The 16,321-nt window shown below is 45.6% G+C and overlaps 1 non-coding gene across 1 annotated transcript; it reads right to left on the reverse strand.

The window, feature by feature from the left end:
* Positions 1–8,846: 8,846 nt before the first annotated feature.
* Trnas-cga (transfer RNA serine (anticodon CGA)) lies at positions 8,847–8,921 on the reverse strand. The gene has a single exon. It is a non-coding gene; the product is annotated as a tRNA-Ser (tRNA).
* Positions 8,922–16,321: the final 7,400 nt, after the last annotated feature.

A 16,321-nucleotide genomic window follows, 5' to 3' on the forward strand; every position in this document is an offset into this window, starting at 1 on the left:
GAACCGCGGTGTTGGCCGTCGAATGGTGCTAGCTGCGCAGCATTTGTGCACCGCCGCCGTCAGTGTCAGCCAGTTTGCCGTGGCATACGGAGCTCCATCGCAGTCTTTAACACTGGTAGCATGCCGCGACAGCGTGGACGTGAACCGTATGTGCAGTTGACGGACTTTGAGCGAGGGCGTATAGTGGGCATGCGGGAGGCCGGGTGGACGTACCGCCGAATTGCTCAACACGTGGGGCGTGAGGTCTCCACAGTACATCGATGTTGTCGCCAGTGGTCGGCGGAAGGTGCACGTGCCCATCGACCTGGGACCGGACCGCAGCGACGCACGGATGCACGCCAAGACCGTAGGATCCTACGCAGTGCCGTAGGGGACCGCACCGCCACTTCCCAGCAAATTAGGGACACTGTTGCTCCTGGGGTATCGGCGAGGACCATTGGCAACCGTCTCCATGAAGCTGGGCTACGGTCCCGCACACCGTTAGGCCGTCTTCCGCTCACGCCCCAACATCGTGCAGCCCGCCTCCAGTGGTGTCGCGACAGGCGTGAATGGAGGGACGAATGGAGACGTGTCGTCTTCAGCGATGAGAGTCGCTTCTTCCTTGGTGCCAATGATGGTCGTATTCGTGTTTGGCGCCGTGCAGGTGAGCGCCACAATCAGGACTGCATACGACCGAGGCACACAGGGCCAACACCCGGCATCATGGTGTGGGGAGCGATCTCCTACACTGGCCGTACACCACTGGTGATCGTCGAGGGGACACTGAATAGTGCACGGTACATCCAAACCGTCATCGAACCCATCGTTCTACCATTCCTAGACCGGCAAGGGAACTTGCTGTTCCAACAGGACAATGCACGTCCGCATGTATCCCGTGCCACCCAACGTGCTCTAGAAGGTGTAAGTCAACTACCCTGGCTAGCAAGATCTCCGGATCTGTCCCCCATTGAGCATGTTTGGGACTGGATGAAGCGTCGTCTCACGCGGTCTGCACGTCCAGCCTGCATTGCTGCGAAAGGTGGATATACACTGTACTATTGCCGACATTGTGCATGCTCTGTTGCCTGTGTCTATGTGCCTGTGGTTCAGTCAGTGTGATCATGTGATGTATCTTACCCCAGGAATGTGTCAATAAAGTTTCCCCTTCCTGGGACAATGAATTCACGGTGTTCTTATTTCAATTTCCAGGAGTGTATATCCGCAGGAAGTTATTTGCTACCATGAGCGTTCCTGTCGTATCTCTGAATACTGACTATTCGTGTTGGGGCACCCTGTATTGTGCACCGGTTTCCATTGACACGATTTCTGGGCTACTGAAAGAACTATCAATATCTAGTTACAGGGTAAATCATAATTAAAATCAATTACACTGATTGAAATGAAATTAGTGGATTGGTGGTGCAGACTGTGACGGTGTGCTCTTTAGGAGGATGCTGGATCGGGGTGAGTCAGAAGACGCCCCGAAGTTGTATAATTCCGTTGTTACACCAGATAGCTAGTACTAAAACTCAGGCCTATGTCACGCGGTGCTGGAAATCACGCCTGAAACCACGGACCTGGGCAACGAAGCGTTGTAGTAGGAATTCAGATGATTCAAACTATGGGACTTAACATCTGGGGTCATCAGTCATCTAGAACTTAGAACTACTGGGTGATCAAAAAGTCAGTACACATTTGAAAACTGAATAAACCACGGAATAATATAGATAGAGAGGTACAAATTGACACACATGCTTGGGATGACATGAGGTTTTATTAGAACCAAGAAAATACAAAAGTTCAAAAACTGTCCGACAGATGGCGCTTCATCTGATCAGCATAGCAATAATTAGCATAACAAAGTAAGAAAACGCAAATATGATGTTCTTTACAGGAAATGCTCAATATGTCTACCATCATTCCTCAAAAATAACTGTAGTCGAGGAATAATGTTGTGAACAGCACTGTAAAGCATGGCTGGAGCTATGGTGAGGCATTGGCGTCGGATGTTGTCTTTCAGCATCCCTAGAGATGTCGGTCGATCACGATACACTTGCGACTTCAGGTACCCCAAAGCCAATAACCGCACGGACTGAGGTCTGGGGACCTGGGAGGCCAAGCATGACGAAAGTGGCGGCTGAGCACACGATCATCAGCAAACGACGCGCGCAAGAGATCTTTCACGCGTCTAGCAATACTTTTTTTTTTTTGGTTCTAATGAAACCCCATGTCATTCCAAGCATGTGTGTCAATTTTTACCTCCCTATCTACATTATTCCGTGGTGTATTAAGTTTTCAAATTTATACTGATTTTTTGATCACCCGGTACTTAAACCTAACTAACCTAAGGACATCACACACATCCATGCGCGAGGCAGGAGTCGTACCTGCGACCGTAGCAGTTGCGCGGTTCCAGATTGAAGCGCCTAGAAACGCTCGGTCACCGCGGCCGGCTGTAGCAGGAATCCGATATGCTTATTGCAACCCAGGTGGTGCGCGACCTTGCCTCGCCGGCGGTTCCGGTCGTGGACCAGCAATGTCCTTGTTGACGCTGCAGGCTGACACGGCATTTTGAGTACGGAATGCTGTGTCCCACATGGCCGTGGCAACCGATGTTCAGGGAACGAACCTAGGACACCTGGCTGGCTGGCGGCATCTGGAGCTGGTAAGTGCCCCTGGGGTTCGATGGCTATGAATTCCCCAGGTCGATCCTCGGCCCATTAGATTGTGTCCGGACCCCCATGACGCGCGGTCCTGTCAGACGATGGCAAAACGATGGCGACCTCATACCGGAGTCTGACACTATGACGGTTGACAACTCAGTGACTCGCTATTTCAACGCATGCACAGCCAGACCTGACGGCCTTTATTTATTTGCGCAAAAGAAAGTGTTCGTTGTGATGTTGTTGCTGCAGTGGGCATTGCAAGCCAGACGCCGAAATGTCTCTGGTTACGGAATCGCCTGGGCATTGACCGGCAGATGGACGGTTACGACCGGTGAGCACCACGATGCAATGCTCAGACGGCATATTGCAGTAAGAGGCCTTCTTTACAGCGCTGAGCGCATCTGTCTGGAGTCATGTCATTACAATGTGAATGAAATTATTAGCGATGAAAATAAAACGATTGTATGGATTATTGGCCGGGAAACCCCGTCTGGAGTTGTTCGGACACTTGCTGCTAGTTATTCTCTTTGGTACAACGTTGGCGATGTCTGCATCTACGTCTGTACTTCGCAAGCTATCTTGCGGTGTGTGGCGGAGGGTACTTTATGCACCACTATCTCTTGCCACCCCTTTCCTGCCCCAGTCGCGAGTGATTCGCGGGTTGAACAATTGCTGATGAACAATAGTGTGGACTCTGATCTCTCTGATTTAATATTCGCGGTCTTCTCGCGAGGAAGCGAAATATTTGTTGGCCATTCTAGGAACGCACGCTCTAAGAACTTTTAACAGAAAACCACACCGTGCACCATCTGGCTGATCATTCCGTGACGCTTACTAATGTGTGCAGTCCTAATGCGTCGACTGCACACCGACCAGCGTATCGTCGTTAAACGGCATCAAGAAGGCGCTGAGCTGCGTGCAATGGAACGAGCGGGCAGCGCCACATCTCCAGAGTTCGACGCCCCTGTCAACGCTGATCTAACCAGCCGACCACCGCTGGTCGGCCCGTGTTCGGTCACAGACTTCGAGAGCATCAGTACTGAGTATTAGGAAGGCATTATTTAGCCTGCATTCTGCGTATAGTAAGAGAGAACAGTAACTGTTTGTATGAGGCACACGTAGCACCGCAAGTTAGAAATATTTTCTTTTTAAAAATAAACTATTTTAATAATCTAAAAGTTTAATGTACAGATCATATTTGGATTACTGCCGCTGCTCATCGCAACTTCTCTCCTTCCTTGTTTGCGTCGTTGCTTACTCGCACAGTGGCCAACACAACAAAATGAACCTGTAACAAAACGTGCTGCTCTTCTTTGGCTGTTCTCTCTTTTCTCTATCAGTCATATCTGGTACATACCTCACACTGCATAGCAATACTCAAGGGGTGGTCAAAGGAATATTTTGAGAGCTATCTCCTTTGCTGGATGTCTACATTTCCTGAAGATTTTTCCAGCGAATCTTAGTCTGGTATGTGCCTCTCCTGCAGTTAGTTTTATGTGGTAATTGTATTTTATATTGCTCCGTGCACATATTCCATTAATTCCTTACGAATATAACTTACTTTCAGAAGCGTGTAGACATACAAAAACGAATTTTTCTGTCTGTGTATTTACAATACTTTATATTTGTATACATTGAGGGTCGACTGCCACGCCATACACAAAGTGTCGATCCTCTCCAGGTCTTCGTACATTTCTTGTGCATGTTTGTGACAAGGATAGCATAAAATGACTAGCACTATACCTATTTCTCCAGCGTAGGAAATCTGCGACCCAGCTAACAATCGAACCCCAGAACCTAGTGATCTAGCGGCAGTGGTGCTGATTGATCACTAGGTCACGAGCTGCGGACTATTAACACTTTGACTGCCAATCCCGTCACTTTGCGGGACGAGAAAAAATTCGGTAGACTGCTGAACCTATCACTTCAAGGGCTACGGCCTCTCCTACTCTTAAATACAAAATCGCATATGTACATTGACGAGCCCGATAGTTCTTCATTGTGCTACGAAGGACATGTAGTTTCTAAGACAGCCATAAAAAGGAAAGGCTAACGACGCCGACAGTCAAAGTGGTAAATAAGATACAGATACGTGGTATGGAATTAGCGAAAACTGCCCACATCGCCTCAGCCTCCAGTGTTATTGATATGTCGTGACTACTGGAAATTTGTAGCGGGTTGGGAATGTGGCTGGGACTACTGTAATCCGTCTTTCCATTCGCTAGCTAATGTGTTCGTTGGTGGGTCTCTTTGAACTAGAATTAAATTCCACATTTCCTACGGGTCTTTTGCCAACGTTTTGCGTACTTTTAAGTCTTTACTTCTCTATCGGTGGTTACACAGGTAAAAAAAGTAAATGAACTAGAGTTTTCCCCACGGTTTCTCTAACTAAAGTAAGTTTTTTGATGATAATAATATTCTCGATGTCTCGCCTAAGTACAAAAAATTTCTTGATGTGAAGGCAAAGGTCCCGAGCTAGAGTCTCGGTCCGGCACACAGTTTTAATCTGCCAGGAAGTTTCATATCAGCGCACACTCCGCTGTAGAGTGAAAATTTCATTGTAGAAATTTCTTGATGATAGTAAAAGGTAAATAGTAGCAGTCTTTTCCCAAGAGGATTATGTCGTGACTTACTGCTTAGGAATTTTTCTCTGTTTTCAACTGAGTGTTTCATGATGAGGCTATCGTAAAAAGTTGGAACCTTATGTTCTATTTATCCCCGCTGTAAAATGTTAGATATTGCATGCAGAACTGCGTCGTCACCTGTTTATTGGTCACATTAAAATATGAAGAGTGAGTCATCAACCAAGTGTAACTTTTATTTTTACAGCAAGGCACCAGTCTTTTATCGTTATTTGATACCCAACGTTTTTCTTTATTATGATTTGTTTTCCATCAGTCCAGTTCGGAATATTTACGCTATCCTTAAAGTTGCTGTATGTGCTATGTTTTAAGCAAACAAGATGTCTATGAGGAAACATCGAACCCTATTAAGAGCACGAAATGTCGCAAAACACTGGCGTGTTCTGTGATTAGGCCACACGAAATTCAACATTCACTTTTGTCTGTTCGGAATCGCCTTACCGCTGTGTGTGTCCGGCTCCGGCAGCTGAGTGCTCAGCGCGACAGAACGTCAATCCTAAAGGATCGGGTTCGATTCCCGGCTGGGTCGGAGATTTTCTCCGCTCAGGGACTGGGTATTGTGTTGTCCTAATCATAATCATTTCACCACAAAGACGTGCAAGTCGCCGAAGTGGCGTCAAAACGAAAAACTTACACCCGGCGAACGGTCTACCCGACGGGAGGCCCTAATCACACGACATTTGTATTTTATTTTACCGCTGTGTGTCACTTTTCAAGAGAACATTGTGACCACTTGATGTAACAATAAAAACCCTTGTCGTTCCAGGTCAGTTGTTTGCTTACTTGGGATTCGGTAGAGCAGACGGTTGTGGAATCGGTTCTCCTAACAGTGGGGCAGTCATTTCCGGCGTTGCTATCTTGTTACTATTTGATAAAGTTCCACACCTCTGCCACAGAAGAATGTAAATAATTACACTAAAAAAGTCGATGTCATGATGCAGCAGCTATGCACGACAAAGTGAAACACTCATAGTACATGGTCGGTCCTAACGTAATTTCGTACACGTACAAACCATCGCCGGGTACGGAAATGGTTAAAGTGGCATTTCTCTGTGAAAGGTAGAGAAACCACCAGGTGTGCGTTAGTGCTGTTCATGTTTAGTTTTGTCTGCGCGCCTGGTAGGGTAAATACGGAGCGTGAACCGCATTAGATGTTGAATGATCGCTGTGAAGGACATGGAGGTGCTACGTACTTTTGCGAGATAGCGTTATCAGCAGATAACTGTGTGGTGTCACCGCCAGACACCACACCTGCTAGGTGGTAGCCTTTAAATCGGCCGCGGTCCGGTAGTATACGTCGGACCCGCGTGTCGCCACTGTCAGTGATTGCAGACCGAGCGCCGCCACACGGCAGGTCTAGTGAGACGTCCTAGCACTCGTCCCAGTTGTACAGCCGACTTTGCTAGCGAAGCTACACTGACAAATACGCTCTCATTTGCCGAAACGATAGTTAGCATAGCCTTCAGCTACGTCATTTGCTACGACCTAGCAAGGCGCCATTACCAGTGTATATTGAGATTGCACTTATGTACCGTAAAGAGCGATGTACACCAATTATGGATTAAAGTTAAGTATTCCAGAAGCTATGTACTATTTTTCGCTACTATAATTCATTGTCATTTTCCAGACCTCACGCCAGCCTGCGAGAGCTTTAACGCGTGCATTTCGGCCTCCTCTAGCTATACGGTGTTGGCTCTTCTGCCAACACATCAAACTGAGTTTTAAAGGGGCCTCATTGTGGGTCTCCCTTGGGTTTGGGGGTCGAATCGTTCAATATTTACATTTTTATGGCATTCGGTTATGACAGAACCCCGATGTTACATTGCATGGGAAAGTGAGGGCAGCCGGTCGGGGTGGCCGAGCGGTTCTCGGCGCTACAGTCTGGAACCGTGCGACCGCTACGGTCGCAGGTTCGAATCCTGCCTCGGGCGTGGATATGTGTGATGTCCTTAGGCTAGTTAGATTTAAGTAGTTCTAAGTTCTAGCGGACTGGTGACCTCAGCAGTTAAGTCCCATAGTGCTCAGAACCATTTGAACCAAAATGATGGCAGGCACATTGGTCTTCAAGTTTTAGTCCACCACGCCTCACCGACACAATGAACATAGCGTTATCCTGTACTAAAACACATCGTAACCCCCTGATATCTACTCCTGCCATCCAAGAACAAATAGTGGAGTCCCTGCAACATACGATGTCATTCCGCAGCAGCAGCCAAAGTGAATTACTGCCACACGCGTAGGCTACTATTAATGCCACAACTCAATACGCTGCGTTTCAAAGTGGTTCCATGAGTGGATAGCATGGACTGTCGATGGACGAACTCACACTGTGTGCAGCTACGAATCACCGTTGTGCACCAACTTGGATCACTATCTTCGGCGACTAAGTTGGCGATCTGGGAAGAGATCCCGATCTTCAAATGCTTCGGAGAGACGCATTGATGCTATTCCTCACGTCATGCTGTGGGGATGCATCTGGTATGGCTTCAGACATGGTTGGCAGTGACTGAGGCAACTGTAACGGACAGAACGTCGGTGCGCTACCTCTCATGCTACATTATCGTGGTGTCATTTTGCAACAGGACAATTCTGTCCATATATGGCAGGTGTCACCATGAAATGTCTGTGTTGCAGTCCCAGAATCCAGGGTATCAAGGACCAGGTATAACAGCTGTGGGTCAGCTCGCCTCAGGAAAGAATATGGCCTCTTTGTGATACCCTTCCCAGCCGAGATTCTTCTCATTATTCTCACCTGTAACCATTTTCGCACTGGCGAAGGAAAGAGGTACGCACTGCCAGGTACGTATTTGAGGGTGTGACATTGGTCCTCTCTCAGCTGGCTCCAAATACCGTGTTTCAGCGAGATGGTGTCAGCACCATTCTTCAGGAAACTGTTCGCAGTGCTTCACCCCCTGCTCTTCACATGCTCCCGACCTGTTGCCTGTCGATCATTTTTGAGATTCGTTTAGGAGGAAGCACAATCTTTATTATCCTTCGGCAACCACTGTTGATGCATTGTTCTGGTCGCGCATACAAAGCACGTAGATTCATACTCTGTAATCACACTACAGAGACCTACAAGTTGCCATCCTATGCCGTGTCCGCAATGCTGCGTCCAGCGTTTCCATTTCGGCAGTTAGATACTGCACATCTACGACTAATTCCGGAGAAGTTGTTGTGATCTTCGCTCTGAAGACTATATATCCAGCGGAAACTTGCTCAGCTCTGCACAGTCACTGAGGCCTACATCATTTTTAATCTGATTATTTTGGTCGCCATCAACAATTTTTACTCTGCGTACTTCTCTTCATAACAAACTGACTCTTCCTCACGATGGGTCCTATCAACCGATCCATTTTTTTGCTCAAGTTGTGTCACAAATTTCTATTCATTCCGATCCAATTCATTACCTCTTCATTACGTTTTCGACCTATCCATCTAATCTTCAGGAATCTTCTGTAGCACCACACTTCGAAATCTTCTGTTATTTCCAGAATGAGATTTTCACTCTGCAGCGGAGTGTGCGCTGATATGAAACCTCCTGGCAGATTAAAACTGTGTGCCCGACCGAGACTCGAACTCGGGACCTTTGCCTTTCGAGGGCAAGTGCTCTACCATCTGAGCTACCGAAGCACGACTCACGCACGGTACTCACAGCTTTACTTCTGCCAGCTTCTGTTATTTCTTGTCTGAAGTGTTCATCATCTACTTTTCCCTTTCAGTCAAGGCCACACTACGCACCAATTCAGAAAACTTTTAAATTTTTTATATCATGTATATGGCTACAAATTTCTCTTTTTGAGGAACGAATTTCTTGCTACTGTCAATCTTCCTTTAAAAAAATGATTTATTGGCCTTTGGCATTAACCATTTAGCCATAAATATTAGTAACTACAGATTTGGTATACCATATCACATGCAAATCATACAATTAGAAATTACATTACATACAAGGAAGCTTCATGGTACAGTCTGTACATTCACGCACTTAACACAGTCCGTAAATCGCAGCTTCTTACACTCGAAACTTTGACTTACAATTGGATATCCACTTCTTGATGAAACTGGGCAACACTGACATAACCTGTTGCCGTCAGCTGTCGAAACATGTCCGTGACAGATGCAGGTTGAGGAATTCCTGCTCTGATCAAGGCCTTAAGAAACTTGTGGCGATGCCTGTCATAGCGTGAACATTCTAATAGCACACGGTTGATGTATGCATTTCATTTGGGTAGTCTTCGCAGTATAGAGATGGCTGAACTTTCATCCTGTCAGGATGTGAGGGGTAACAGCCGTGACCCAGTCGGATGCGCGTTATGGTAGTGGTATGATGTCTAGATAGCTTGATTTGGGGGAACCAGGTTTTTCGTGGAATACTCGGTTGTACTGCGGCACAGTGTCTTCCTTTGGACTGGTGTGAGATCTCCCACGTATGTGGCCATTCTTGATGAACCTTTTTCTTTACGCCAGCAACAAAACCTGTATGCGGAAGGCTTCAGTCACACTTCGTTTTATCAGGTGGTGCGCCACCTCATTACATGACATACCAGAATGTCCCTTGATCTATAATGACTGGAGATGTTTATGTTGAGTTTCACACTAGAGTCCTGCATGACCGAGTAAGCGAGCACAAAATACGAGATGGGGCGAGCACACCCTAACTGGATAGGCTGCCCGCACTAGTGCTAGTGACTGAGCATAGAAGCCGTGACCGAATACGTAGCACGTAACTTCAAACACATTACACGTGTCATTATCCGTGTGAGACCGCAGCCAGTACGGGCTTCTCATTTGTGATGTGTCTCTCTCTCTGTAATTCTGCAGTCCGGGGAAGCCAGTGCAGTAAGACGTAAGATTGAAACCGATGTTTACACAGTGAAGAGACGGGAAGGTCTAAAAAGCGAAGTATGGAGCATATTTTTGTTGGTTGTAGACGAAAACAGTGCGTCTCCTGGGTACGTATCGTGCATAAACTGCTCCACATTATTGTGTATCCAATCGGGAACCACTCTTTTAAAGAAACACAGTTGCAAGAAACCTCACAAAGATACAGCTCCTTCAGCAATACCGGGAGTAATAAAAAATAGTATTACAGAAATGTGTGTTGCAATGTGTGCTAAAGATATGAGACCTTTTAAAGCTGTTTCTGGTGGTTTCAGAGAACTAGGCCAAGAATTAATACATCTAGGTGCCCATTATGAAGAAGTTAACGTGGCAGATGTCATGCCACATCCCTCTACTATAAGCAGACATGTCAAAGAACAAGCTGATGCAATACGAAACAACATAATGCCTTCTGTTATTGCGGAAGTTATTAAATGGTTCAAATGGCTCTGAGCACTATGGGACTTAACTTCTAAGGTCATCAGTCCCCTAGAACTTAGAACTACTCATACCTAACTAACCTAAGGACATCTCACACATCCATGCCTGGGGCAGGATTCGAACCTGCGACCGTAACGGTCGCACGGTTCCAGACTGTAACGCCTAGAACCGCTCGGCCACGCCGGCCGGCGGAAATTATTAATAAAACATTTGCTGCGAGAGTTGATATGTGGACTGATTCGCATAATCAGATGCACTATATGACGCTTACAACAAATTACATTAACACAGATTGGTCTCTTGTGATCAATGTTTTATTTACAACAAAATTCCCGGACGTTAGTTTGGTTCGTTGTTTTGGGGAAGGAGACCAGACAGCGAGGTCATCGGTCTCATCGGATTAGGGACGGACGGGGAAGGAAGTCGGCCGTGCCCTTTGAAAGGAACCATCCCGGCATTTGCCTGGAGCGATTTAAGTAAATCACGGAAAACCTAAATCAGGATGGCCGGACGTTAGGAAGACGGGAGTAAATATTATAAAAGAAAGTGTTCTATGAATTTAGCTGTGTTACGTACCCGTTCTTGGAAACGTTACTTTTGTATTAAAAGAGAGAGTGAGAGACAGAGATAAATATATTGTGTGTGTGAGAGAGAGAGAGAAAGAGAAAGGGAAAGAGAGAAAGAGAGAGAGAGAGAGAGAGAGGCGTTGTATTTGTACGGTACAGTGCAGCGAGCCGGGGAGAGGCGAGGTGAGACGTCAGCGGTGACCGGTCATGCTCGGTTATCCGCGTGTCCGGAATCCGGACAACAGACATGGAGCGAGTACGTGACCGAGCCGAATCGTGTGGGGCCGGACACGAGCGGCTTGGTCCCCCCGTCAACAGGCGAGCCGTGACCCGTCAAACACTGAGCGTTGCAGCACTCTATTTCACACTAACAAAGTAACTTAATTACATCGAGTGCACGACGCATAGTGTTTGTGCCTCATTTCCGCTTTTCCAGGTTTTCCAGTGCACTTCTAAAATCCTGACAGTAAGGATATTGTTGAACTGATTTGCCGAATAATCAAGGGCTTCGTTAATTGCAAGAACTTCGACAGTGAAGATGCTGGCTTCCGTCGGTAGCTTAAACACCGCCCAATATAGTGGATCTTAGCAGATGAAAGCAAAGCCGATCCCCCTCATATTTTGGAGGCGTGAGTGAATATTTTGACCATGCTCGATCCAATTTCCTCAGCATAAGGTAATTTAATTATACTACATTCTAGTGCCCGTGTTTTAAATTTGCTGACATTCGTCTTAGAACACAGTGTCTGTTCCGTTGTGCCGCTCTGACGGTACGTAGTTCTCCAGAATGGGTCTTTGAGGAAATCACAGTGACTTCGAACTTGGCTAGTCACTGGATGTCACCTGAGTAACAAATCCATCATGGACGTTCCAATCCTTGTAACGCTGCCCACGTCAACTGTTGGTGATGAGACTGTGAAGTGCAAACGCAGAGGAACCACCACAGCCAAAACAAGGCCAGGCAGACCTATCGTGGTGACAGATAGGGACCGTCCAGGAGTGCAGGTGGTACTGACATAAAATCGTATGAAATGGGCGGGAGGAGTTATTCGCGAGTTTCAAAGTCTTACCAGCAGTCCATCTGGACAACGGCTGTGCAGATTAGAAAGTTAAAAAGAATGATGTAGAATGGACAAGCAGCTCCTCATAACCTCACACTTCTGTAGGCAATACTAAACGACGTAATGGGTGCCAGTGGACGGAGAATGACGGAACGAGTGATTTGCAGTTACGAACCACGATATACGAAGGGCGTTTGAAAAGTCCGTGCAAAAATAAAAATTACTTACGTGTTTGGGGTGGACCTTTTCATTTTTCGACATAGTCTCCTTTTAGACTTATATACTTCGTCCAACGTTGTTCTAATTTGTTGATCCCTTCCGAATAATAGGAATTGTCCAAGTCTGTTTATCAAACTTTTCTTTAGTCTCCTGAGGTGTTTTGCCTTTTATAAAGTAATGTTTAATCACCACACGAAATTCCTTTTCGTTCATTTTTTGATAATCATTCGACTTCCTTGATTCACACGAATCTCGAACACAAAGCAATAGATCAATATGGCTGAAAGTTGGTGTGCATTCTTTCCAAAGATGCTACTAACTAAACATGCCATCTCTCGGACTTCGCACGGTCTTTTCAAACGCCCTTCGTACTCTGCGGCAGTCCGACTGAAGGGTTGAGGCTTGGCTAATGCCTGGAGAACCTTACCTGCCATGATTTATACTGCCGACAGTGAATTGCGGAGAAAGTTTTGTTACGATATGTGTGTGTTTTTCTTGGTTAGGGAGTGGTCCCCTTATTATGCGTAAGAAAACGCTAAATGTCGAAGGATATGAACACAGGTTACACCATTGTAGACTGCATAGCCAGAGAAATAGTTCCGACATGTTCTTTATCAGCATGAGAATGTACCCTTTCGTAAAGTAGCATCTGTGAGGCAATGATAACATTCCTGAAATATTTGTGTTTCATAACGAACCACTGTTTCAAATATTGAAATTTATTCTTGAAACTTAACTGAGCTGTAATAAGTACAAATGTACTACCTAATTTGTGCTGGATCAGAAGTCGTGCCAGGATTTCATGCTTATCGCGAGTGGTCGCCTTACCACTTAGGCTATCCGAGCGCACTTACGAAGCGACTGAAACTTCTGCATGTCACATACCTATCAGTTTCTTGTCATAGATTATAAATTAATAAGCGAGATGAATGAAATAAATATTAGTTTCGATGGTGTTGGGAAACAGCTGAAATCGTTAAAACTGAGCAAAGCTCCAGGCTCCGATGGTACCTCTGTCAGATTCTATACTGAATTTTCAGCTGAGTTAGCCCCTTTTCTAACTATAATGTGTCGTAAATCCCTCGAACAAAAAACCGTGCCAATTTCTACATCTACATCTACATCTACATCCATACTCCGCAAGCCACCTGACGGTGTGTGGCGGAGGGTACCTTGAGTACCTCTATCGGTTCTCCCTTCTATTCCAGTCTCGTATTGTTCGTGGAAAGAAGGATTGTCGGTATGCCTCTGTGTGGGCTCTAATCTCTCTGATTTTATCCTCATGGTCTCTTCGCGAGATATACGTAGGAGGGAGCAATATACTGCTTGACTCTTCGGTGAAGGTATGTTATCGAAACTTTGACAAAAGCCCGTACCGAGCTACTGAGCGTCTCTCCTGCAGAGTCTTCCACTGGAGTTTATCTATCATCTCCGTAACGCTTTCGCGATTACTAAACGATCCCGTAACGAAGCGCGCCGCTCTCCGTTGGATCCTCTCTATCTCTTCTATCAACCCTATCTGGTACGGATCCCACACTGCTGAGCAGTATTCAAGCAGTGGGCGAACAAGCGTACTGTAACCTACTTCCTTTGTTTTCGCATTGCATTTCCTTAGGATTCTTCCAATGAATCTCAGTCTGGCATCTGCTTTATCGACGATCAACATTATATGATCATTCCATTTTAAATCACTCCTAATGCGTACTCCCAGATAATTTATGGTCTTAACTGCTTCCAGTTGCTGACCTGCTATTTTGTAGCTAAATGATAAGGGTTCTTTCTTTCTGTGTATTCGCAGCACATTACACTTGTCTACATTGAGATTCAATTGCCATTCCCTGCACCATGCGTCAATTCGCTGCAGATCCTCCTGCATTTCAGTACAATTTTCCATTGTTACAACTTCTCGATATACTACAGCATCATCTGCAAAAAGCCTCAGTGAACTTCCGATGTCATCCACCAGGTCATTTATGTATATTGTGAATAGCAACGGTCCTATGACACTCCCCTGCGGCACACCTGAAATCACTCTTACTTCGGAAGACTTCTCTCCATTGAGAATGACATGCTGTGTTCTGTTATCTAGGAACTCCTCAATCCAGTCACACAATTGGTCTGATAGTCCATATGCTCTTACTTTGTTCGTTAAACGACTGTGGGGAACTGTATCGAACGCCTTGCGGAAGTCAAGAAACACGGCATCTACCTGTGAACCCGTGTCTATGGCCCTCTGAGTCTCGTGGACGAATAGCGCGAGCTGGGCTTCACATGACCGTCTTTTTCGAAACCCATGCTGATTCCTACAGAGTAGATTTCTAGTCTTCAGAAAAGTCATTATACTCGAACACAATACGTGTTCCAAAATTCTACAACTGATCTATGTTAGAGATATAGGTCTATAGTTCTGCACATCTGTTCGACGTCCCTTCTTGAAAACGGGGATGATCTGTGCCCTTTTCCAATCCTTTGGAACGATACGATCTTCTAGAGACCTAATTTCTTGGAAAAAGGCGCAGGTCTCACCCGCTTACAAGAAGGGTAGCAAAAGTGATCCACAGAAGTACTGTCCACTATCCTTGACATCGATTTGTTGTAGAAACATTATCACGTACCTAGAACAGAATAAGCTCCTGAATGCCAACCAGCATGAATTTCGAAAACATCGATCACGTGAAACCCAGCTCGCACTCTTCTCACATGACGTAATGAAAGCTTTGGATCCAGGCAGTCAGGTAGATGCTGTATTTCTTGATTTCCGAATAGCATTTGACTCAGTATCACTCCTATGCTTATTGTCAAAAGTACCATCATATGGGGTATCAAGTAAAATTTGTGTCTGGATGGACTACTCTTCCGTAGGGAAGACGCAACATGTTATCTTGGATGGAGAATCATCGTCATATATAGAAGCAACTTCTGGTGTGCCCCAGGGAAATGTGTTGGAATTCTCGCTGTTCATGTTGTATATTCACGACCTTGCAGACAACATTAATGGTAAAATCAGGCTTTTCGCAGATGACGCAGTTACCTATAACGAAGTATTATGTGAAAGAAGCTGCATACACATTCAGTCAGATCTTGATAAGATTTCAAAACGGCGCAGAGATTGGCCACTCGCCTTAAATGTTTTCAGAAATGTAAAACTGTCCATTGCACAAAAGGGAAAAACGTAATGTCCTATGACTATATATCAATGAATCACTGTTGGAATCGGCCAACTCATACAAATACGTTGGTATAAGACTTTGTAGGGAGATGAAATGGAATGAGCACATAGGTTCAGTCTTGGGTGAAGCGGGTGGCAGACTTCGATTTATTTTTAGAATACTGGGGAAGTGCAGTCAGTCTACAAACGAGATTGCTCGCAAATCACTCGTGCGACCAGTCCTAGAATATTACTCAAGTGTGTGGGACCCGTACCGGATAGGCCTAACAGCGGATATTGAAGGTATACAGAGAAGGGCAGCACGAATGGTCACAGGTTTGTTTAATCCATGGGACACTGTCACAGAGAAAGTGAAGGAACTCGTATGGAAAAGTCTTGAAGACAGATGTAAATCTTCATGAGAAAGTCTGAATCTTCCCGTATAAAATAAAAATGAAAATTTTTTGTTAATATCTTGATTCATGAAAACTGATAAATTTTGACGTAAGCAGAGCTAGGCCATGGCCCTGTGAAATCAGTCTCAATCTGTCTGTGACAAATAAACTGAAAAAATTCTTACCTCATGATGGTGTCGCCGGATAACGCTGTCTAAATATCTGCTCGTAAATAGCACTGCTTAGTGCAGTGCTGGCCTATCTACCAATACTGGGCAACATTAGTCTGAGATCTGAATTATTAGAAAAACTGACTTTGC

This window comes from Schistocerca cancellata, chromosome 8 (genome assembly GCF_023864275.1).
Source record: "Schistocerca cancellata isolate TAMUIC-IGC-003103 chromosome 8, iqSchCanc2.1, whole genome shotgun sequence".
Taxonomy (NCBI): Eukaryota; Metazoa; Arthropoda; class Insecta; order Orthoptera; family Acrididae; genus Schistocerca; species Schistocerca cancellata.